Consider the following 25,733-nt stretch of genomic DNA (forward strand, 5'->3'; position numbering starts at 1 on the left):
TTTAAGTTGATTATTCTTATCTCATTGGTGCATTGCTTTTAAAAAACAACTGGCTGCCAAGTTAATAGTTCCAATGAGTTCATCTTGAAAAACAGGGCATTCCAAGCAGCATATTATAAACATTAATGAAGTTACTCTGAACAATAAGCTGTAATAATAGAAACAATCTAAATTATCCAGTAATGAAAGACCTTGTAACTGACCTCCTTTTGAAAATTAACCCATTTGCAGGCAATCATGGCTTTAATAACATTTAAAAATTAAGAATGCTATGGCTTTGGGGAGAAAAATAAAATACCTTTATTTCAAAGAGCTTATGGCATAGTGACAGAATATATAATTTAGCAGCATATTTAGATACAGATATATACTTGTATATGATGACAAATTTGGTCAAGGATCAATTTTAGACATTAAGAAAATTAGATTTTGAAATTATATTAATTTTACTTGTTAGAACTCTTTTTATTCCAAAACAATAGTTATTAAAAATTGACATCACTTGAAGAAAGAGAAAAAAAAAGGTATCGTTTCCTATTACAAGGCTTCTGTTTCCATTGTTAGTCCTGGGTTATCCAAGCATATTACTGGCACAAAAATGCCTTTACAGGTGTTATAGGGATTCACTCATAGAAATGTTCCCTTTCAAGAAATTGTCATTTTCTTTTGCTGGTTCTTCTTCTCAAACATGCACCTGCATATTGGAGCTCCACAGGGTGCCTCTGCCCCAGGCCCTCTCTCACCCACATTAGTGACTTTAGTTACTTATTGTACGGTCCTGTTTCCCAGGTTTATTATCTGCAGCTTAGACATTGCCCTTGAGTTTCAGAGATGCACATTCATCTCCAACTCTTCAAATTTGCTGTGGCGCAACTGAGCTCATCATCTTGTGTGAGCCTTCTTATTTTCCTACATTCCTTGTCACCCCAGTTAGCCCACTGACTAATCAAAAAGCTGTGTTTTCTTCCCTTCCCTATTCTTATTTCACATCTAACCAATAATTAAGACTCATCTTAATAGTGAATATACCTAACAATGCACACCATCTGGGTGATGGATACACTTATAACATTGACTCAAACTGTACAAAAGCAATACATGTGACCAAAATGTTTGTACGCGGGTAATATTCTGAAATTACCAAAAAAAAAAAAAATTCATCAATTTACTTCCTAAATCTTTTTTTGTAACATAATAGCTTTATTATATATCATTCACATAGCATACGATTCATCCATTTAAAGTGTACAAGTCAATTTTTAAACATATTCACAAGTTTGTACAACCATCGCCAGAATCAATTTCAGAACATTTTCACCCCCAACTCCAAAAAGAAACACCATGCACAGTAGCAAAACCGACCCAATTCTCCCCAACTTCCCTAGCACCAGGCAACCACTATACTACTTTCTGTGTCTATAAATATTTCTATTCTGGACATTTTATATAAATGGAATAATATAATATGTAGTCTTTTGAAACTGATTTGTTTTCCTTAGCATAATATTTTAAAAGTTCATCCACATTATAGCAAGTGTCGGTGCTTCATTGTTTTTGCTGAATAATATTCTATTGTATAAATATTTATCCATTCATCAGCTGATAGAAATTTGAACGGTTTTCACTTTTTGGCTATTATGAATAATGCCATTGCACATATTCTTGTACAAGTTTGTGTGTGGACATGTATTTTCATTTTTCTTGCACATACACCTAGGAGTGGAAGTGCTGGGTCATATGGTAGCTCTACTTTGAACCTTTTGAGGGACTGTCAGATGGTTTTCCAAAGTAACTGCACCATTCTATGCTTCCACTAGCAGTCAGTGAGGTTTTAAGTTTCTCTACCTCCTCAAAAACACCCCACGTAAGATTGTTTGATTATAGCCATCCTAGTAGATATGAAATAGTACCTCATTTTAGTTTTGATTTACGTTTTTCTAATGGCTAACCATATCTACCATGTTTTCATGTACGTAATGGTTGTTGTATATCTAGAAGAAATGTACATGAAGATTCCTTAACCGTTATTAATTTGGGTCATTTGACTTTTTATTGTTAATTTGTAAGAGTTCTTTATATATTCTACATACCAGTCTTGTATATATGTTTTGAAAATATTATCTCCCATTCTATGGGTTGTTTTTACTTTCTTGATGGTAGCTCTTGAAGCACAAATTTTTAAACATTTTGATGGTCTCAATTTATTTATTTTTTCTATTGTTGCCTGTGCTTTTGTTATCATATCTAAGAAGACTTTGCCTAACCTAAGATCATGAAGATTTACTACATTTTTTTCTTCTAAAAATTTTATAAGTTTTATCTCTTACATGTATTGAGGACTATGATTTATTTTGAATTAATTTTTGTTCATGGTGTGACTCCAAAATATTTTTTAAATTTATCTCCTCATTGCCAACCAAATGATCACTTCCTTTGTCCAAGCCAGTGACATTTCTGGCCTGAATTACCACATGAATTTTTTAATTGTTCCCTATGCTTTCACTGTAAGTCACTTTTATTCTATATTCTGAAACAAGTGGTCTTTCTAAAATATACACCTCACTATGTCATTCTCCTTAACAAAACTTTTTTTAAGAACAGGGTCTCGCTATGTTGCCCAGGCTGGCCTGGAACTCCTAGCCTCAAGCAATTGTCCTACTTCAGCCTCCTGAGTAGCTGGAATTACATGCTCATGCTACCATGTCTGGCTAGAAAACATAATTTTAATGATGCAGTGTGTATCTTGGGCTTTAGCCTGAGGGATACAAAATTGAAAAGAGATACATATGAATAAAAAAATGTAGGATCAAACTTAGGATCTTTTTATATTCCTAGATTTCAAATTATAAAATAAAAATATTAAGTAAATAATGAGAGATATTTTTTGCCTTTAGAGTTGAACAGCATCAACTTTGTGGCCATGCACCTAGAATTCAGCTGTGTACATAGTGGGCCATAAATATTTAGGTTGGTGCAAAAGTTATTGTGGTCTCAGACCATGAATTTTAAATCGTTATAAGTAGGCTCAAACACATCTTTATTAATCAAAATAGGAACCATTGCCATCAACACATTTTTGCCAACCAGAAATAAGTTTGTTTATTCCTGTAGCATAAAAATCTGTGCTTTGGGATGCCACGAACTCTTGGAAAGCATCCTGCTGTTGTGGAAGCATTTTCCTTGCAAAAAGTTGTTGAGATGCTTGAAGAAGTGGTAGTCGGTTGGCAACAGGTCAGGTGAATAGTTCGGATGAGGCAAAACTTCATAGTCCAATTAGTTCAACTTCTGAAGCATTGGTTGTGCAACCTGCGGTGGGGCATTGTCTGGAGAAGAATTGAGCCCTTTCTGGTGATCAATGCCAGCTGCAGGCTTTGCAATTTTCGGTGCATCTCATTGATTTCCTGAGCATACTTCTCGTATGTAATGGTTTCGCTGGGATTCACAAAGCTGTAGTGGGTCAGACCGGCAGCAGGCCACCACACAGTGACCATGACATTTTTATGGTGCAAGTTTGGCTTTGGGAAGTGCTTTGGAGCTTCTTGTTCCAACCACTGAGCTGGTCATGGCTGGTTGTCATATAAAATTCACTTTTCATTGCACGTCACAATCCAGTCAAGAACTATTTCGTTGTGGCATACAATAAGAGATGACACTTCAAAAACAACGATTTTTTTGATTTTTGGTCAGCTCATGAGGCAGCCACTTATAGAGCTTTTTCACCTTTCCAATTTGCTTCAAATACCCAACAACCATAGAATGGTCGATGTTGAGTTTTTGAGCAACTTCTTGTGTAGTTGTAAGAGGATCAGCTCCAATGATGGCTCTCAGCTGGTCATTGTCACCTTCCAATAGCCGGCCACTGTGCTCCTCCTCTTCAAGCCTCTTGTCTCCTTTGCAAAACTTCTTGAACCACCACTGCACTGTATGTTCCTTAGCAGTTCCTGGGCCAAATGTGTTGCTGATGTTGCGAGTTGTCTTTGCTGGTTTATGACCAATTTTGCACTCGAATAAGAAAATCACTCAAATTTGCCTTTTATCCAACATCATTTCCGAAGTCTAAAATAAATATAAAATAAACAGGAAGTAATAAGTCATTAGCAAAAAAACATAAAGGTGTAAATACACATTAAAATGATGTAAGACATAACCACATTTAAGAATGTATTCCAATATCAAATGGCAAATTTCAACAATGCCAAACCTGCAATTACTTTTGCACCAACCTAATAAATTTATTTCTAAGTGAATTGATAAAATGTAAGCCTGATAGGAAAATATGATAAATTGAAACAAAAGTATCAGATATTGGCAGTGCTAAATATTGTGATATATTAAAAGTTTAATTTCTCAGTTAAAGAATGAGTATAAATTGAACCAGTGTATAATAAATTCAATATTAACTTGTAAAAGTTTAAAAGAAAAATTTGTAAATCAGAAAGAATTATTGATCTATAGCTGTTATAGCTTGTTTCGTGTGCCTTTAGCCATGCGTTAAAATATAATTTTAGCCTTTTTGTGTATCCTAAAGAGATTATACTACATAATTCATGAATAAACTTAAATATTTATTTTCATAGCACTTAAATCTTGGTTTTCATCGAAGAAGTGACTGCAGAATTTACATGATGACTTGATATATAAAACATTCTCGTAACTCACAGGCATGCAAGAAAACCATCGCATGCAAGAAAAAAGAAAGATTTACTGAAACAAACATTGCATTATGAACAATATGCAATTTTCTCCTGGGAACTTACCCGTGAAACAGAAGCCTGTTCATTATGCCCTCAATGCAGCAATGAAAACGTACAGGTTGTGGGACAATGACACACGCATGAATGGCCAGAGTGTTAATGAGATCTGACCCAGAATGATCTCGCATATGAATCTGCCTTTCTCCAAAGAAAACCATGTGAGGCTAACAACTGACATTTTCCTTAATTCATGTTGCTGTCCACATTGACCATTTATTACATATGAGTTATTTTGTGAAATAATAGGAAGGGAAGAACTCTGGATTAGTGGTTTGTGGCCAGGGAATTGAAAGTCAGAAGTTCACGCTCATGTCTGACAATGGCTTTTTGTATAATATTCAGCAAGGTTCTTGACTTCTGCAGTTAGATTTACCATAGATTGATTGTGTACTTATTATTTTTCCTCTCTTCTAATTTAGGAAAATTAAACTCATTCATTTAAGCCATCAATGTTTACTGAGCACTTACTATGTGAAAGACACAGACCCACCATGCTGGGGCATACATTCTGGAAAGAAAGTATGTTAGGGCTTTGATATTCAGGCATTTTGATTGAAACAACCCAGTAATAAAATTTCTTTGCAATTTTAATAGTTCCAATTTGGAAAGGCCCATGAATGGAATGATGGTTTGGCAGGACCGCTTCTCTAGCAGTCTCTGTGAGTTTCCTGAGTTCCACTAATGCTTATATTAGATTATGCAAAGCTGAGTTTGCAGCACTTGAGACCTGACATAGGAAAAAAGAGTTTGGCAAATAACTCAGTCTAACCCCTCTTAACTTTGACAATCCCAACAGGCCCAATAAAGTTGCTAGCATTGCCTCCCAAATGTTGGGGGCACAATGAGAATCTGATTCCTTCCTTACCATTCAAACACTACATGACCTCAGGCATGTCAATTTTTCTCATCTGTAAAATGGACATAACAATGATCTCATGTGCTATTGTAAAAATTATATAAAATAACCATCAGCATTTAGAGAGTTCGGTAAACATTAGCTCCTCTGTGTCTTCCTCTGACCAGAAACATCTTAAATGCAGCTGCTACAAATAATTGTACATTCATATTATGGAGAAATTAGTTCAATATGTCTACCACCAATTTACAGAGAAACAATAATCACTTTGGACATAAAACACAAGATTGGTTGTGCTTCTCATATGAGCCAGAACCTTCAGACTTTAAGCTGCTTGTAGAAGTGACCAAATACAGCATCCAATTTCAAAGCTAAACAATGATAATTATTATTATAATTTATGAGACTTAGGGGTATTAATTAATAATAGTAAAATAAGGATCTGATGAAGTATTCAAGAAAAAAGTCAGTCACATGTTTCCACCACACCCATGACATTTCAAATGAGGTGTTTAATCTTATGAAACCTCCCCTTGTTAGTCTGGGGTTTCTTTTCACACAATTCGGTATTTTTAAAGTCAGCTGGTGCAATGTTTTCCACAATCGACTGCTAGGAATATGTTCTTTTCTCCTTCTCTGGGAAAACACCCCAGAGAATTTTATTATAAAGCTATTTCTGCAAGAATGAAAAGAGAACAGGCTGTGAGTGGAAGCTTCACTGGACACCGTGGCAGGTCTGAGGAAAAAGAACAAGCCATAGTAGTGGACTCACACAGCTAGTGTAGACTCAGGCTTTTTCCCCAACTTAAAAGAATGCATGTGTACTACATAATGTTAAAGAAGAAACAAAAAACCCAGAAAATTAGAAGAAAAAAATTTAAAATCATCTCTAATTCCACAGGAAAAATCAAATGCAAAAATTGAAAATTTTGTTATATTTTATTTGAATGTGTATGCATAAAAGTTCATAAAGAAAAGTTTTTTCTCAACATTAAATATTATCAGAAACCAATTTTTAAAAATTTATATGAGACTAAAATTTCTCTTACTTTAAATCACTGTAGTGTTTTTAGGTGTGAGAGTGCCATTTCGGTGCTAAGAAAAGTCCAAACCTCTCCCAACTTAGCAAAAAATTGGAAAAAAAATGATATGATGGCCAATAATAGTTAAACATGCCATGAAATAAAGAGTAGCAAATAACACCCCGGTATTTGGAGTTCTACCTTTTCATGTACTCAAAGACAAAGTGGTACATCTCCCACTTTATAATTTAACAAAGAGTGTAAGCAACGAGCATACTTTAATTTTATAATGAAAGAAGGCGAAGAATGTAAATTGGTTTTGATTTTGAACTACGTCTGTGCATAGAAATGTGGAGAAAGACATTTGAAAAGATGGTATCTGTGCAAATCTGTGTCTGATTTCAAAGCAATCTAAAATTTTATTCTTTTTCTGTGAAAACAAAGAGTTTTTATTTTTCTTTAGATTATTGTTTCTTTTTTTAAATTCAGAATATTGCGGGGGTGCAAACACTTTGGTTACATAAATTGCCTTTACACCTCCTGAGTCAGAGCTACAACTGTGCCCATCCCGCAGACAGGGGGCACCACACCCATTAGGGGTGAATTTACCCGTCCCCTCCTCACCTCTCCCACCTGCCCAACACCTGATGAGTGTTACCTGCATATGTGCCCGTAAGTGTTGATCAATTAGTACCAATTTAGTGTGAGTTTTCTTTTCTTTTTTTTTTTTTAGACAGAGTCTCGCTTTGTTGCCCAGGCTAGAGTGAGTGCCATGGCATCAGCCTAGCTCACAGCAACCTCAAACCCCTGGGCTCAAGCAATCCTCCTGCCTCAGCCTCCTGAGTAGCTGGGACTACAAGCATGTGGCACCATGCCCGGCTTATTTTTTTGTTTCTCTTTTAGGTTGACTGGCTAATTTTTTTTTCTATTTTTAGTAGAGACGGGGTCTCACTCTTGCTGGTCTCAAACTCCTGACCTCAAGTGATCCTCCTGCCTCGGCCTCCCAGAGTGCTAGGATTACAGGCATGAGCCGCAGCACCTGGCCTAGTGGTGGGTTTTCAAAAATATCTGACAGCATTTTGTTTGTAAATGAGGAAGTGAATAAACAAACATCACTTAAGGGAATCTGAACATTCTGCTCTCTGTGCAGGAACCAGGTCAGGATACTATCCTTGCTCCTGGTTCCAAGCATGGAGAAATGACTTGGGTAAAATATGGCTGGGTTTTGAATTTTCAGGGCCATTTCTGCTTTAATTCACCTAAGATATGGGCACTTTTCCTTTCTGGGTTTCGTTTTCTTTATTCTAATATATAAATGCATTAATTACGTTATTTCATTGTAATACCCACAAGTGACCATTTCTTAAAGAAAATTGTTGGGATATATAAATACCAAAGGGAAAAAAATTAGGGAAATCCTATGGGCTTTGCGATCACATTGCCAGGCTCAAAAAGGTCTACATCATTCTAGACGTGATCAAGAACCAGCTACTAAACATGGTCAAGGACTTTTTCATTTTAACTCTCCAGGTCCTGGAAAATAATTATTTGTTGGACTGGGTACTACATGTGCAATGAAATAAGTATAATCATATACTTAAACTATGTATACACTCGAAATCACATTGATAGATGGCTCATTTGTAAAAATGCAATCTCTAATATTTCAAAGCACTCACCACTGCCTGAAGGTTTTCAACCTAATTTATGCATGTTTCACAGTCAAAAAAGAAAATTGCATTTTAAAATATGAGTATGTCAAATTCCACAGTTCTGCAGGGATGTTTATGTTCTTATTGATTCTAAATATTAGCATTTGGTGAACCTATGCAACTCATGTGTGTCTCATAGAGTAGCATGAGCATCTGTGACCCAGGAGGCCACTGCGTTGCCTTTGCCACTTTGTATCAGGTAGATACTCTTCATTCTTTTGTTGTTTAAGCTTATCTAAAATACTTCATAGTTAGCCTGCATAGACAGCTATATTGTGAACTTTTCCCACGTCCTCCCAGTGATGGCTACAACCCCTGGTCCAATCCCACCAGTGATCTAGTCAAGCTCCTGGTTTTCTGTTGATGCCGATAAAAGATAAGCTTTAACTGAATTAGTGCTTTTGCTCTGTGGAACTGGGCTAAGTGAGGTTTTCTAAATATTTTAATTTATTTGCACCCCAGATAACCTAGATAAGCATATGCATAGCATATTTGTCTTTGCATTATTTACTTAATTTTTTTTTATCACAACTTCATAACTTCCACTTTCCAGTTGAGGAAACCCAGGTTTTAAGAGGTTATAAAATGTGTCTAGGACTACAGATTCCAGAGTCAGAGAAGGATTTTCTGATTCCAAACCCTTTGTACTATGCCAGTTGGCTTCCTGTCAATACAGCCTTACTAAACCTTCAAAGAAGTTAAAGTAAACTTTTTCCTTTGAGGTTCTGAATATTTATCATATTTCATTGGTCCAGGTTTTTGGCTAATGTCTTAAGGATGAAATTGAGTATTTTTTGTTCCTTTGTGGAAAAGATATCAGCATTTAAAAGTAAAGATTATATAGTATGGTTGTTTAGCCCCCAAACCTTGTGATACCGGACTGATGTTATCTAAGCTAGGGGTTAGTTGCAGAAGTGGAATAGAAGACTGAAAAAAATAACAATCAGCAAAACCATGACATAGCTCCAGTATTTGCTGATAACGGCATACAGGATGTGACCTAAGATGCAAAGAGGAAATCCAATGAATAATATTATTCAAACTGTATGAGATTTTGTTTCAAAATCAAAAATTGAATTTCTTGCTTCTTTAATTTCCATCAATAGTAAATGCTTTACAGTTTCCAGGACATTTGAAAAGGAAATTGAACTTGAACAATGCACAGCAAGAGCATTTATCTCTCATACCCAACATATTTATAAAAAAGAATTAAACAAGCATTTTCTCTTTCAATTCTCCCTTGATAAGTTGTTTTCCCACACACTGTTATTCTCTTAAGCATGGACTGATGTGGGCAAAACTACTGCCAGGGGAAATAGGAAGATATATATGTTGTCTCCCTCTCTCTCTCTCTCTCTCTCTCTCTCTACATATATATATGAGAGATATATATCATATATAATTAAATGATAAGTTTATGATATAGACTTATTTATATGATTATAAATAGCTCTGTTATCATCTATCTATTTTATCTCATCTATATATGATTTCCTTTGGCTACAGCTATAAAGTTCAGGGCCAAAACATCTTTTGCCTCCAGCAAATTAGGATAAGATCAGAACTGAAAAAATATGGTTTCTTTTTAATAACATTTTTTGATTACAAATTAATTAATTCACTTCAGAATTAAGAACCTTCAGAAAAGCATAGTGAAAATAATTGTTACGATCCATAACACTGCCTCCATCTTACTAAGTGTTCAAAGTCGGCATCACTGAATGTTTCTAAGATTAGGAACGAGGAAAAGAGCTGGTGGTGGCTGTGGTTTACAGATTGGATTGCTGTCACCTGGGAAACATATATTTAAGACCCCCCAGAAATGAAACTGCATCAGAGAAGGACATTTTTTTGTTTGTTTTTTATTTCAGAATATTATAGTGGTACAAAGGCTTTGGTTATATGAATTGCTTTAGTACAGTTTGAGTCAAAGTTATAAGTTTGAGTTCCAGCTCTATCCAGGAAAATACAAGAGGTGCTATATCACCATTGTTTCTTATAGCTGAATAGTACTCCATGGTACACATATACTCATGTATTGATGGGCACTTGGGTTGTTTCCACATCTTGGCAATTGTGAATTGTGCTGCTATAAACATTCAAGTGCAGATGTCTTTTTTGTAAAATGTCTTTTTTTCCTTTGAGTAAATACCCAGTAGTGGGATTGCTGGATCAAATTCTGGAGGCTTGGAAGTCCAAGATCAAGCTGCTAGTGGTTTTAGTGTCTGATGAGCACCTGTTCTTATCTTCCAAGATGGAGCCTTGTTGCTGCATCCACACATGGCAGAAAGGGTGAAGGTTTTGCCCTCACATGGCAGAAGGCTAAAGAGCAAAAGAGGACTGAACTCTGTGTGAAGCTACTTTCACATGTCCTTAACACCATTCATGATAGAGAAGCCCTCATGACCTAATGATCTCCTAAAGGCCCTACCTCTTAATAATATAATAGTATTACATTGGGGATGAAATTTCAACATGAATTTTGGAGGGCTACAAACATTCAAACCATAGCATCATTCTACAGCTTGGACGTTTATGCTGCAATAATTCAGATATGTTCCAACAAGGGTAAACTATTGACAAGCTGGTGGGCCTTGGCACTTATGGATTAGAAATAACCATGATTATTTATTTAAGGTTTAGTGCTTCAAAACCTAGAATTATTTTGTCAAAGAACCTGTGCATTTGAAGGTTTCTGTCAAGTACATCCAGTGTCCAGACTGGCACTACTAAATTGTAATTCCTCGCATTTCCCTGAACCCTGATCTGAATTCATTATTAGTGTGGCTGATTGTATTTTCCCAAAAAGGGCTGCACATGTCCCCCACACTCTTCTCACAACGTGACTTTGACACTCCTCCCCTCCAGAAGTGAGGTCTGTGTTCCCTCCTCCTTATATCAGATGGACTCAAGATTGGCCAAAGCATTGCAGCGTGATTTCCAAGGCCAGATAATGAAAGGATAGAGTTTCCATCTGACTTTTTTGGGGACACTTGCTTTTGGAAATCAGCTACCATGTTGTGAGAAAACCGAACAGTCGCATAGAGAGGCCATCAGTAGGTGTTACATTGACAGCCCAATCTGAGGTTCCAGAAAACGAGCAATAGCAACTACCCGATGTGTGAACGAAAAGCTTCTCCCAGCTGAGCATATAGACACTGTGGAGCAGAGACCTGCTGTCCCTGCTGTGCCCTTTCTGAATATGTGACCCACAGAATCCATGAGCATAATAACGTGATCCTTCCTTTATGACACTAAATTTGGGGAATTTTTTAAAACAAGAATAGTTAGGGAGAACACTGCCTGCCTATATGTGTGTTTTACATTCTTTAATGTAAAGAATGGCGTCTCATTATTATGTAAATCAAATTTACTCAATTTCCTATTGGGCAAGTTTTCTTTCTTCTTTGTTTCTTCTTCCTCTCTTCTGTTTCTTTCTTTCCATTTGTGTTGCTTTTGAGAATTACCTCCTCATTAGAAATGGAAAAGATTATCACATTCTTCCTCCCTTATGATTCACCAGTGATATGCATGTGCTTCCATTAATAATATCAGTAGAATCATACATTACAAGAGGATGGATGGTACATGCAACTCAAAAAAACCCAATTAATATTTCTCCTAAGTCTCTCATTTTCCTCTACTATTAATGATGTTAGGAAACTTCCTCATGACTTTCTACACCTCCTGAGTCTACTCAGAGAAGCCACGGGTAAGGGGCTATGCTACATCAACTAGTATTCTTAGCATTCCTTGTGCAAGTCTGGAGGTTGGTATAAAATGACTTTATTATCTCAGTATGTGATCCTATTATCTCAGTATTTCAGATATTAGAGGGTTGACTTTGCAGTTGATCTTAGTCCTACAATGGCTGATGTGCTACCTTGATTTTTCTCTCAGATAATACAGAGAAAGGTAATAAGATGAGAGACAGAGGATCTGAGTCTCAGCTATTTTTGAATGTAGGAATAAAACTAAAATTCTGTATAAGATCTGACATGTGTCACCAGGAGAGCTACTAGTAGCTTGACTATATACAATAGTAACTGTGAACTAGGTAAACATACATTAAACTCCAAATTAAATGTATCTCCAATTCAACTTTTCCTTAAGCAGATACTCAGAATGTCCTGGGTCGCTTGAGTGCAGCCTGACGTGAGAGGAAGTGTGATAGAAAGGAAGGTGGAGTGGAAAGATATAATTGATTTTACCAAGAGCAAGTAAAATATTTAGAGGTGGAGGTGGGAGAGGCTGGGGAAGAATAATTATCTATATTGATTGGACTGTCCATGTTCTAATTCAGACTCTACCATTTACTAGCTTTATAATCTAAGGCAAGTAAGTTAACCTTCCTTATGCCTTGGTTTAATATTACTATCCATTTCTTCATAAGTTGTTGTGATAAGTCAATGATTAAATAGTTATTCAGTGCTTAAAACAGTGCCTGGCATGGAAAAGTACTCACAGAATGTTCTCTGTTTCTGTTGAGCTAAACACTATATCTGATTGCCAGGGACATTAGAGAAGCACATAGACTTTTCTACAAAACGTGTTATATTTAACTAGGAATGCAAAGATGAAATAACCCAAAGGCCAAGTCTCTGAAAAATAAAAGGGGGTACTAGATATACTACTAGCCTGTATTACTTGGCTGAACATATTTTTTTCCCTAGTCTGCAAGTCATATAAAGAAAGGTGTTTTAAAAATTAAGGCAGAGAGATGAAGGTTGAGAACAGATGTAGGTGCTAACTCCTCCAACACCCTGCTCTGGTATGAATATTTGGGCTTACATCTATCATTTTATTCATTTTTTGTGAGCTGGCATTGACAGCTCCAGAGGGAAAAGAGAACGAGGGTTAGCTAATGGTACATCATTAGGATAAAACTTACCCTAAATGTATCCAATAGAGAGAAGTGAAACAAAAGCGTTGATGAGATTTTGCCAAGAGCTAGTCTCCTGGACTCCAATGTTCATATGAAGTATTTAATTCTGCCCCAAACTATTGTTATTATAGGAACATAGAAAATGTGACTTTCAAATAGTAGGGGAAAATAAATCAAGAAACCTGGAAAAGGTCTAAGATCAAGTGACAGAATCAGAATTAAAATTGGGGTGTGATTCATTTAGCATGATTAATTCAATACCTTAGGTGTCCCAAGCACCTAAGACCTCAGTCCCTCTATTACAGTGTACTTCCCCACAAGGGACAAGAAAAATATACAAGACTATAAAACAAGACAAGTAACAGGCAGTTGTTAAATACAAAATAAACACAACCAAGAACAAGTGGCCCTGGCATTTCAGGAAAAGAAATGTCAAGCATGCAAAAGCACAAATAAAAATATAATAATGTCTTTAAAAATATGTCTGGCAAGTAGGCGCGCGTCTCCATATTAGGGAGGATTCCCCGTGTGCCAAGGGTAGAGGCCGCTGCCGAAGCTGCCACTGGTGACATAATGAAATACCCCAGGAGCAAATTCTCCAGGAGTGTGACCCATGCTGGATCCCTATCAGCTAGCTTATGTTATGTTTTGGTCAGTTTCCAGTGATTTCAGAATAGTTGAGCAAATTACCCTGGAACAAATCACTTCAACCCAATAATACAGTATGAATTCTAAAAACTAACGACCACTCCCCTGAACTGCCATATGGTTGCATTATTGTCTCTTTGCATGGGTGTATCCTCCACGCATTGTGAACACCTTACGTGCAAGGGCTGTGTCCTATTCTCCAAGTTGTCCCAGAACCTAAACGTGACCTAGCCAGTGCTTGGCATGCATGTAGTCCCTGAAAAAATAAGGTTTTGATTGACCAGTAAAGTAATGAATAAGGAAAAAGATCTGTTAAGGCAGTCAAAATATGTACGTGTGTGTGTATGTACACACACACACACACACGTGTATATAAAATAAGAATAAGCACAGGTTGAAGTCATATTTGTTAACACAAAGAAAGAATTTGTGGTAGAAAAAAAGTGGTTGTAGGAAAGTTTTCTATAACAGAGATCTTTCACATATGCCTTAAGGAGTTAATCAAGAGTTTTTTATGGGCAAAGAAGGAATACTGAGCTTTAAGGGTGACAGAGGAGACCCAGGGAGTGCATCTGCGGTAGAAATGTTTTCTCCAACTAATTTAAAATGTAAAACTGAAGCAATGTTTTTAGGCTGAGTGTTTGCTTTTCGTGTAAGAAGTCTTACTGTCAGCATTCATCATCTCTGTGCCTTATCCATTCTTCCTGCAAAATAAGAAACTGAAATGGCAGAATGTCTCCTCTGAGACTAACAAGGAAAAATGTGACTCTGTCCAATCAGCCCAAAGATACACTGCCCACAGCAGCAGTTCTCATAGGACAGGGTTACCAGAACAGGGCTGTCACTGTGTGGGAGCGGGGCAGAGAACGTTCACAACAGAACAGCAATACGTATCCAAATGGAATGCTGTGGGAACTTATCAGTGATTTCTCCAATTAGAGCTGGAGCCTTGGTGCTTAGCTCTGAATCCACCGCCAGGGAGTAGCAGCAGTACTAGCTAAATAAATGATAGAGTTGTCCTGAACACTCCTGACATGCGGAGTTGAAGAGATGCTCAGACTTTAACCCAAGGCAGCTGACGCCGAATAAGCAGACTGTTTGATTGTGAATCACAAATATCAGCACAGGCTACTGTATTAGCTGCCCAGAACAGGTGGAAACTCCACTTGTTACTTACCTCAAGTCGTGTATTGAATATAAAGTGATGCAAGGCTTGAGCTAACATCTGTGAATACCCATTCCTATATTTTTTAGCCTCTCTACTGTGAACACATGAGATACATCTCCACATATGTCCCCTGATGTTTTTCTGCACTTCAATATGAGAAATTCTGACTTATATTAATCTTATAAGGGAGCTGTATTAGACCATTTGGAATTGATATGAAGATCTATGTGTATCTCCATAATGCAAAAGGGTATAAATTCATCAAATATTCAACATCATAAAAAGCCTTGTACTGTATATGTGGGATTAGACATTGAAATAGTCAAATCCCAAGAGTTTATAGTGTTAACATTTGCATTTAAGAGGAAACATGATATTAACTTTAAATAAATTCAAGACTTGCAATGCTTCCCTTAGGATGAGATGGCATTATCTTTAATCAAAAGTGCCATATTATGCTTATTCTGAGAGGATATTTATGAAGGAAAAATATTTAAAATATTGTAGTGTATAGAATTTTGGTTACAAAGAGTAAATTTAGGCTGTGGGGAAAATAGACTGATGAATTTGACCACCTAAAATTCCAAAATAATTGCATAGACAAAACAAAATAAAACAAAGTGCAAAAACACAAACAAAGCAAAAAGAAAAAAAAATACAAAACGAAAGAAAAACAGACACAACAAGTAAATAAAAAAAGGATAACATAATATTTTTAAAATTTGCAAAGATGTGGAAACAACCCAAGTGTCCGTCAATACATGAGTGGATTAATAAAGTGTGGTGTATGTATACCATGGAGTACTACTCAGCCATGAAAAAGAATGATGAATACCCTCCTGCATGGAGCTGGAGCCCATTCTTCTAAATGAAATATCATAAGAATGGAAAAACAAGCACCACATGTACTCACTATTAAATTGGTACTAATTGATCAACACTTATGTGGCACATATGGAAGTTAAATTCATAGGGCGTCAGGCAGGTGGGAGAGGGGAGGAGGGGATGAGTAAATTCACACCTAATGGGTATAGTGCACGGTGTCTGGGGGTTGGGCATGCTTGTAGCCCTGACTTGGACAGTGCAAAGGCAATATATGTAACCAAAGCATTTGACCCCCATAATATTCTGAAGTAAAAAAAAAAAAACTCAACAAAATTACCAAGACCACACACACAAAAAAATTTGCAATTCACATTGTAAGAGACTAATTTCTTTAGTGTATAATGAGCTCTAAAGATTTAGAAGAGGGAAGAACCCAATGAAAATATAGGAGAGATCAGAATATATAATTTTCCAGAAAAGGAACACAACATTTGAAAACAGGTAAAAAATATGTTCAACCTCTTTTATAAGTTTAACTTATAAAAGCCAAACTACAATGAGAAATTTACAAACTAAAACCATAATTTCCTACCTATCAGAATGACAATAATTTAAATGTTTGATGAAACAGAATACTAGTATGACTGAGGAAAAACAGACACTTGCATTTCTCATGGTATTGCAAAATGTCAAAATCCCTATGAAGGATAATATCTTTCACAATTACAAATGAATTTACTCTTCAACCTAGCAATCCCACTCCTGGGAATTTATCCTAAATGCATAGCTTGAAATGTGCAAAATACCCCTTGCACGTGGTTATCATGGAAGCATTGTTTATAACACAAAATATTGCAAAGGAATTGTCTTTCTTTAAGCAACTACATAAACTATAGTTCTTCCACACACAGAAATATATGCAGTTGTAGAAATAACTGACATTTTCTGTACATTTAAATGGAAAGATCTGCAGGAAATTCAAGGTGCCTAAGTCAGTATACTAAGCTATTATTTGTGTGAACCAGGTAGAAAGTAAGAAAACATAATCATGTGTAGTTATATTTGCATAAAGAGAATTGAAAATGTATACATGAAACTAACAAAGGCAGTTGCTTATGGGGCAGGAGGTATAATGAGATGGACAGAGGTGAGAATGAAAGCAAATGTTGTTAAAATATAAATCGTTACATAGTTTTCCTTGAGTAACATGCAAATGTTAACTATTCAAAAATACAATTAATTGGAAAAGCAACAGTATAATGTACATTTTGAAGGAAAAACAAAAAGGATCTACTTGATGTGGGTTAATCTCACAAGTCAAGCTTTCTCCAAATCAAAGTTTTCCATTATAGTATTTTCCAGATGAATCCATTTGCCAGAAATCACATCATTCTCATATATATAATATATAATAATATAATAACTTATATAATTATATATGGGTTATTATATTATTCTTTATATAAATGTAATAGATTCATTCTTCTTTTTAAATTTGTAAATATTGTGAAGCCAACAAGTGTTGTATTATTTTATAAATATTTATCTTATTCTGAATCAGACCACGTATATAATATACTCATTACTTATGGGGGGATGATTATATGAATGAGGGTATTCACTAATACACTGTTGGCTATTAGGATGGTGACTTGATTTTCTCCTTAATTCTTTAGAGAATTTTTAAATTGTCTTCAGTAGCGTGTGCTAATTTTATAATCAGAAAAAAATCAATAACAGTTGCTGTCAAGATTTTATTTCCCTGCTAACCCATCCGCTTCAAAGGAGAACCACTAATATATCGCAAGTGCAGTTAAACTGAGCGTGTGAATGTTATTGGGATGAAGATGCACTGAAGACCCCGTGAACTTCAGCTCCCATGCGGTGCAGAAGGTGGCACACTCTCCCAACAACATCTAGGAGCTTGCCCAGCCCTGCCAGCACAGTTCAAATACTGGATTGTTTCTAAAATGAGAGAAATTTCCCAGAAACAAGCAATACCCTGGGCCCACCAGTCAAGGCTGAATTCTGAGTCCTCTATTGTAGTCTTTGCTAATGATATAGGCTGCCCATTTCCTTAACAAGCTGGGTTTGTTCATTGGAAAATGTAACAAATAATTTCAAGGTTATGTCACTCTTGGCAAGCGCAGTAACGCTGGTGGAAAAAGGAAGTTTTCAGAGCAAGGCAGAGACTGAAATCTTGTTTGGAACCTGCAGCCTACAAAGCCCGTAGCAGAGCCATATTGTTTAAATTCACAGGACTCACGGATGCTCACAGATATGGAATGCCAACTGGCTTTTAAAACGATATAAATTAGAAAAGATTAATTCGTTCAAATTCAGCCCCTAGGAGTAAGGACATAGTTCTGAAATATACATTTTATTTGGTGTGTCCGTCCTTGAAATATTTGCTTGCCAAAGGATACATTGTTTTTGCTTCTAATCACAGCCACCTTTTCAGTATTTAGGAGATGGCCATTTGCATGAATGTGAGTTCTGTATTTTCTTCCTCTTCTACACTTTTGTCATTTTATTGTTTATTAATCTTTCCTCCATTAGATAAGCAGAGAAAGGGAAATTGAGGTAAACTAAAATAATTGGTTATAGGCCAATTTTATGCAAAATGTGCTATTTCCTGCCCATGGATAATTACTAGTGCTTTTAGGTCAAATTTTATGATTAAACCTATTGAAACACTTCCTTCTATAGATAAGAGAAAGCAGAAGGTCTTGTGCAATGACCCAGGGTATCCGATTCTGCCCTCACTTTTGCCTGTGGCTCATTAGGTGACCCTGGATAAATCATGTGTCTTACTGTCCCTTTGTGTGTTAGGGAGTAGTGGAACTGCTGACTTTTTAAAAATAATTTCAGGGAAGAATGGGGGAAGAGAATTTAAAATGTCTATGAAATACACCAAGCTCCCCAAAGGATTGGTTTAAAAATGAATTCAAGGACACATACATGCAGATTCATTTCTTCCAAGGAATCCTGAACTCTAGTCCGTGTGCACGACTACCAGCAGATTAGCCATGCACGTAAATCTCAACTTGCTCTGAAGCCGAACACATTCCATTTTTCTAAGGCTCTGTCAAGGCATATTATTCTGACAGATAAAATCACATTACAATCAACTCTAATTATGTCCCAAATATCATTTGTGTGCTTTAGATTACAACCAGGATTTCGGAATTCTATTTTTTAGAGAATTTTTCTGTTCATAGCATATTCTGTAACTTGACTATTGCTGCTTTAATTATAAGGGCACTTGCCAATAACATTTGGCCTAGAGAGACTTCCTAAATCTATACTCCTAACAAAATACACGACCTCTCTTGGCTAAGAGGAGCCACCAAACATGATTTTGACAAAAGAAATAAATACATTCACTTAAAAATTTAGTTTCAGCCAAGGGGGAAGGAATATCAATTTCCTTTTTCTAGTCTTGGCAAGAAACAGGGAAGGTAAATATGTGCCTAAAAAGAAGGAGAAAATACTATCTTTGTTCCTTTGGCCCACGTGTCCTCATGCAGTAAGACATGCTAACTTCGTTAGTGAGCGCTGGTGGCGGCCAGCATGAGGGACGGTAGGTAGTTTCATCACAACACTGAGGCCTTAACCATTGGACCCATAAGGAAAAGAAGGCAATATACGAAGAGGCTAAAGAAAACTTGACAATCTGGTTTTTGTGTTTTCCTGGTTTTTGTTTGTTTGTTTTTTGTTTTTACACTACAGTGCCATATAGCTCTGAAGCAGTTTAAGGTAGCTAAAAATAAATCCTGTTTATTTTAAAAAAATGTGTATTTCTGACTAATGCCTTTTACTTCCTGGATGCATATTTTAGTGAACACTTTAGAGAAAATTAACTTGTGTCTATCTGGCTAGGTTTCTTAATGGAATTCAGTAGCTCAAAATCTATTTCAGAAGTCAGCTGGCTTGGTAATTGAATAATACCTTTCACTGGTAATCCATGAATTTGTAGAACTATTTTACAGCTTCTAGGGGAGGAGTTTGGGGGAAAAAGGAATTCAAGGGGGGGATCATAAAAAAACCTGTTTTATCTCTATAAGGGCACAGTCTTATTTTAATGGAAAGTATTAAAATTTGAAACAACATAAATCTTGGAAAAATATAAGGCAAATAAGACACTAATGCAAAATGGGCTGAGGATTATTCAGAAAACCCCCTTAAACGTATACAGGCACACCTCAGAAATATTTGGAGTTTGATTCCAGACCATGCAATAAAGTGAGTGTCATAAAACAGTGAGTCACATGAATTTTTTGCTTTCCTGGCACATATAAAAGTTACACTATATGGTAGTCTATTAAATATGCAATAGCATTATGTCTAAAAAAACAATGTACACATCTTCATTAGAAAATATTGCTAAAGAATGCTAATGATCATTTAAGCCTCTGCAATCTTACCTTGGCGTTGATGGCTGCTGACTGATCAGGGTGGTGGTTGCTGAAGGCTGGAGTGGCTGGGGCAATTTCTTAAAATAAAACAAAAGTGAAGTTTGCCACTTTGATTGTCTCTCCCTTCCACAAAAGATTTCTCGGTAGTTTGCAGTGCTGTTTGATAACATTTTACCCACAGCAGAACTTCTTTCAAAATTGGAGTCAGTCCTCTCAAATCCTGCCACTTTATCAAATAAGCCTACATAATATTCTGAATCCTCTGTTGTTATTTCAACAATATTCATAGCATCTTCACCAGGAGTAAATTTCTTCTCAAGAAACCACTTTCTTTGCTCATCCACAAGATGCAACTCATTGCCCATTCAAGTTTTCTCATGAGATTATAGCAATTCAGTCACATCTTCAGGCTCCACTTCTAATTCTAGTTCTCTTGCTGTTGCCACCACATCTGCAATTACTTCCTCCCCCGAAGTCTTGAACCTCTCAAAAGCATCCATGAAAGCTGGAATCAACTTCCTCCAAACTCTTGTTAATGTTTCCATTTTTGACCCCCTCCCATGAATCACAAATGTTCTTAATGGCATCTAGAATGGTGAGTATTCTCCAGAAGGTTTTTCAATTTACTTTGCCCAGATTCATCAGAGAAATCACTATCTATGGCAGCTATGGTCTTACGAAATCTATTTCTTAAGTAATAAGATTTAAAAGTTGAAATTACTCCTTGATCCATAGGCTACAGAATGGATGCTGTGTTACAAGGCATGAAAACGTTAATCTCCTCACACATCTCCATCAGAGCTCTTGGGTGACCAGGTACATTGTCAATGAGTGGGAATATTTTGAAAGGAATCTTCTTTCTTTCTGAGCAGTACGTCTCAACAGTGGGATGAAACCATCCTGTGAACAGATGTGCTGTAATCCAGGCTTTGTTCCATTTATACAGCATGGGTGTAGTAGATTTAGCATCATTCTTAAGGGCCCGAGTAGTTTGGAATGCTAAATGAGCATCAGCTTCAACTAAAAGTCACTAGCTGCATTAGTCCCTAACAAGAGAGTCAGTCTGTCCTTTAAAGCTTTGAAGCCAAACATTGACTTCTTCTCTCTAGCTACAAAATTCCTAGATGGCTGTTTCTTCCAAAATAAGGCTATTTTGTCCACATTGTTGTTGTGTAGCCACCTTCATCAATTATATTAGCTATATTTTACAGATAACTTACTGAAGCTTCTACATCAGCACTTGCTGCTTCACCTTGCACTTTTTTATGTTACAGAGATGGCTTCTTCCCTTAAACCTCACGAACGAACCTCTGCTAGTTTCCAACTTTTCTTCTGCAGCTTCCTCACCTCTCTCAGCCTTCATAGAATTGCAGAGAGTTAGGGCCTTGCTCTAGATTAGGCTTTGGCTTAAGGGACTGTTGTGGCTGGTTTGATCATCTATCCAGATAAGGCTATCTCGCTTTCTTATCATTCATGTATTCCCTGAAGTAGCACTTTTAGTTTCCTTTAAGAACTTTTCCTTTGCATTCACAACCTGGCTAACTGTATGGTGCAAGAGGCCCAGCTCTTGGCTTTTCTCAGCAATCATTTGAGCTTTTGATTTCAAGTGAGGGACGTGTAACTCTTCTTTCACTTGAACGCTTAGAGACCGTTGTAGGGTAATGGCCTAATTTCAATATTGTTGTGTCTCAGGAAATAAGGAGGCTGGAGGAGAGGGAGACAGACAGGGGAACGACCAGCTGGTGTAGCAGTGTGAACACACATGACATTTATCTATTAAGTTTGCCGTCTGATATGGGCGCAGTTGGTGGCTTCACAAAACAATTACAATAGTAACATCTAAGGTTACTGATCACAGATCGCCATAAAAGATATACTAATAAAATACTATGAATGAATAAATAAAAACATTTGAAATATTGTGAGAATTACCAAAATATGACACAGAGACACAAAGTGAGCACATGCTGTTGGAAAAATGTCACTGATAGACTGTTCAATGCAGGGTTGCTACAAACCTTCAATTTGTAAGAAACATAATAGCTGTGAACTACAGTTAAGTCAAGTGCAATAAAGTGAGGTATGCCTGTACTTTACTTCTGAACTATAACATATTTGATATATTTCTATTACTAACTATATCTTATATTAAGAATTCTGAATAAATGACACATGGTTTACATGTTAAATAAAACTCACATCCTGAATAAGTTCTCTATGCCGCCTCATTTTCCCAGGCTACAAAGTAGATACACTGAAATATATTTCTGTTACTATTAGGATAACATGCAGAGAATATAGAGTAGTATTTGAAAGATTATTTTATATGTTAACCCTCTTATAGTGAATTATAAAGTAATATGAGCCCTTTTAAGTGGAAATTTTTCATCAGAGTGATTTCATATTTCCTATTTTATTTGTCTCTTCCCCTTTTCTGCCTTATTACTTGTGGATTGTATGTACATTTAGGCTAAACAGTGAACATATTTTAACTCTACTGAAAGTTTTTCAAAATTGCTTTTCAGCCCATATCATGAAAATAAGAGTCAACATGCATGACATAGACCTTAGCTATTTTAAGGATTAGGTAATCCACTATGCATCTCTATGAATTATATTGTATAAAACATATGCTATAACATTACATAAACGTATGCTATATAACATATAATAAAACATGTAATATATCATATAAAAGGAGGAAAACATCAAGGCTTCAGGAAATCTAATGGCTACTGACATATATTATACAATATAATTTTTTTGACCTATGAAGAAGAAAATCTAAGCTCCTTGAAAAAAGAATATGTAAGTGTGATATATATGTTTATACACATACATGTGTAGCTCCATACAGCTTATATACAGTCATGCACTGCATAATGACATTTTAGTCACTTAAAGACTCCATACATAATGGTGGTTTCATAAGAGCATAATGCCATATTTTTACTGTACCTTTTCTATGTTTAGATATACAAATACTTATCACTGTGTTCCAATTGTCTAAAGTATTCAGCATAGTATCGTGCTGTACAGGTTTGTAGGCTACAAGCAAGAAGCTATGCCACGTAGCCCAGGTGTGTAGAAGGCTATACCATCTAGGTTTGTGTAAATGCACTCTATGATGTTTACACAATGATAAAAATCACTTAATCAATGTATTTCTCAGAAGATATCCCCAATTAGGCAATGCATCACTGTACATAAATATATATGCATGCCTAAAAAAACAAAAGCATATCATTTTGGGATGAAAATATGGGGAAACAGCATATTAGACACAATCAACTGATAACTCATTAAACAAAGTTGTTGATAAGACACTTCAATAGGTTAAGTCGAAGAACACCAGGAAAGTTTCTTTCCAGTGAAGGGAGGCTATGTAAAGGAAACCTCTGGGCATTAGCTTTGAGCTCTATATACACAAACCTATTCAAAAAGTTAGACTGATTGGACCAGTTCATTTCAAGCACATCAACTGTACAAGAAGACTCAACAAAGCAGCTATTTTGTATAGTGGATGATGATGGGGACAGGGAGAGGTAAAAATAGCAACTTTTTAAATTAATTTTAAAGATGCTGGCAATAGTCTCAAAATTCATTCATTCATATACCTTACCTCTAGGCTTGCAGCTGAACAGATATTTGAAATAAGATCTTTTCAAGGAAATTAAGAACCTGTGACTGCTCAAGTCTGGGGTTGCTATCTGTATGGTACACACTGCTTTCTTTTCCGTGACATGCTGAGGCTGAGCACAGACACGTGGCACGATATGGTGGCAGCCAAGCCACTTGCCTGTTTGAGCCCAGTTTTCTCATACTGAAGCAAGAACATTAAAATTGATGATTTTCTTCACAGAAGAAAACATTCAAATGGCCAAAAGGCATATCGACAGATTCTCAACATCATTAGTCATTACAAAAATACAAATTAAAACCAAAATATGATACCATTATATACCCAAAAGAATGAATAAAATTAAAACAAAACAAAACAAGATCTAACAATAACAAGTATTGGTGAAAATGTGGAGCAATCATATTAGAAACTTTTATAGCTACACTTGTGCCTACACTGTGAACCAATAATTCTACTTATAGGTAAATACTCCTCTCTGCCCCCTTAAAACATGAGAGCATATGACTGTCAAAAGAGAAATTAAAGAATTTTCATGGCAACTTTATTCTAAATAGCTCAAAATTCACGATAACCCAAATGTCTATCAACAGCACAATGGATGAAAAACTTTCATCACATTCATATATAGGATTCCTACACAGTAACAAGAAAGAATGAACAACAGGGGCACACAACATGGGTGCATGAACAAATAAAAAGTACCACTGACATGAATTCTAACAACAAGCAAAGCTATTCTATGGGGTTAACAATAACAATAGTAGATTTCATTAGGGGATATTGATGGAAAGGGGTCCAAAGGGGCTGTCTGGGATCTTGGCGATATTTTATATATTGATCTTGCTGATAAATACAAGGGTGTATATGGGAGTTATGTGGGTACATTTAGATGTAGACTTAAGGTTTGTGTATTTTGTCTTATAAATGTTATATTTTAAAGAATTTTTTAAAAATACAAATAAAAAGAAAACAATTTTAGTCAAGAAGTCACTGCTGCCCCACCAGCAGAGAAAAACGTGAATCTCAAGGAAAGGACAATTCAAAAGAAGGTGGAGCTGTGTTGAAATTTACTTCTAGGTGCACGTAGTTATGAGAGTTTTCCCATTGCCTAGTGAAAAGGTATTAAACAAAAACCACACTTATCTCATACAAGTAGTAATTACACCTGCGTCTAAAATATTTATTGGCTTCACCTATAAGATTTTTGGCTCCTCTCGACTAATTTATTTTCTCTTTTTCAGGTTCTAAGTTAAAAAAAAAATCCAACTGAGGTCATTTAAACCTGACAGTAAGCTTTGATGATTAATTTGATGATTCTTTGAATGAGAGTGCTGCAATTGTAATTGCTTATTTTCTGATTTTCATGGTAAGTCTCTCAATTAAAAAAATATAAACTTCGTCAAAATTATTTAAGTAACCAACTAAGTGTGTTAAGCTCCTTCTAGAAATGAAAAACTAATGATCAAATCAAGTTGTTTCTTCTGCCCCCAAAATAGCTCATTAGCAACGATCACCCATTAGGTACCTTTGGGTGAGCCAGGCAGGTTAGGTACACAGGGAGCATGTGAGGCCACTATCTGATCGTTTACCTCTGCTCAGGGAATAGCTATGAGAGTTCCTCCCCCATGAGACTCTAATTCCTTTGAGAACAGAAAATGTCCCTTATTCAATACCTCATTCTCCTCCTTTTCTGGCTCAGCTAATAGAGCTTGTGTTTTCTTTACTTAGCCCCATGCCAGACATGACTTGAAATGACTGGCACTGACATACCTACGAATATAGACATGGAGGGCACTGTTGAT

At 36.1% G+C, this 25,733-nt stretch overlaps 1 long non-coding RNA gene across 1 annotated transcript in view; it reads left to right on the forward strand.

Annotated features, from left to right (window-relative positions):
* Positions 1-25,218, forward strand: part of LOC123626424 — a 40,787-nt gene extending 15,569 nt beyond the window's left edge. The window contains exon 3 of the long non-coding RNA XR_006730849.1: positions 25,173-25,218. This is a non-coding gene — a long non-coding RNA (uncharacterized LOC123626424). The remainder of the gene's footprint in view (positions 1-25,172) is intronic.
* Positions 25,219-25,733: the final 515 nt, after the last annotated feature.

Source organism: Lemur catta, chromosome 1, assembly GCF_020740605.2.
Source record: "Lemur catta isolate mLemCat1 chromosome 1, mLemCat1.pri, whole genome shotgun sequence".
In the NCBI taxonomy this organism is placed as follows: domain Eukaryota; kingdom Metazoa; phylum Chordata; class Mammalia; order Primates; family Lemuridae; genus Lemur; species Lemur catta.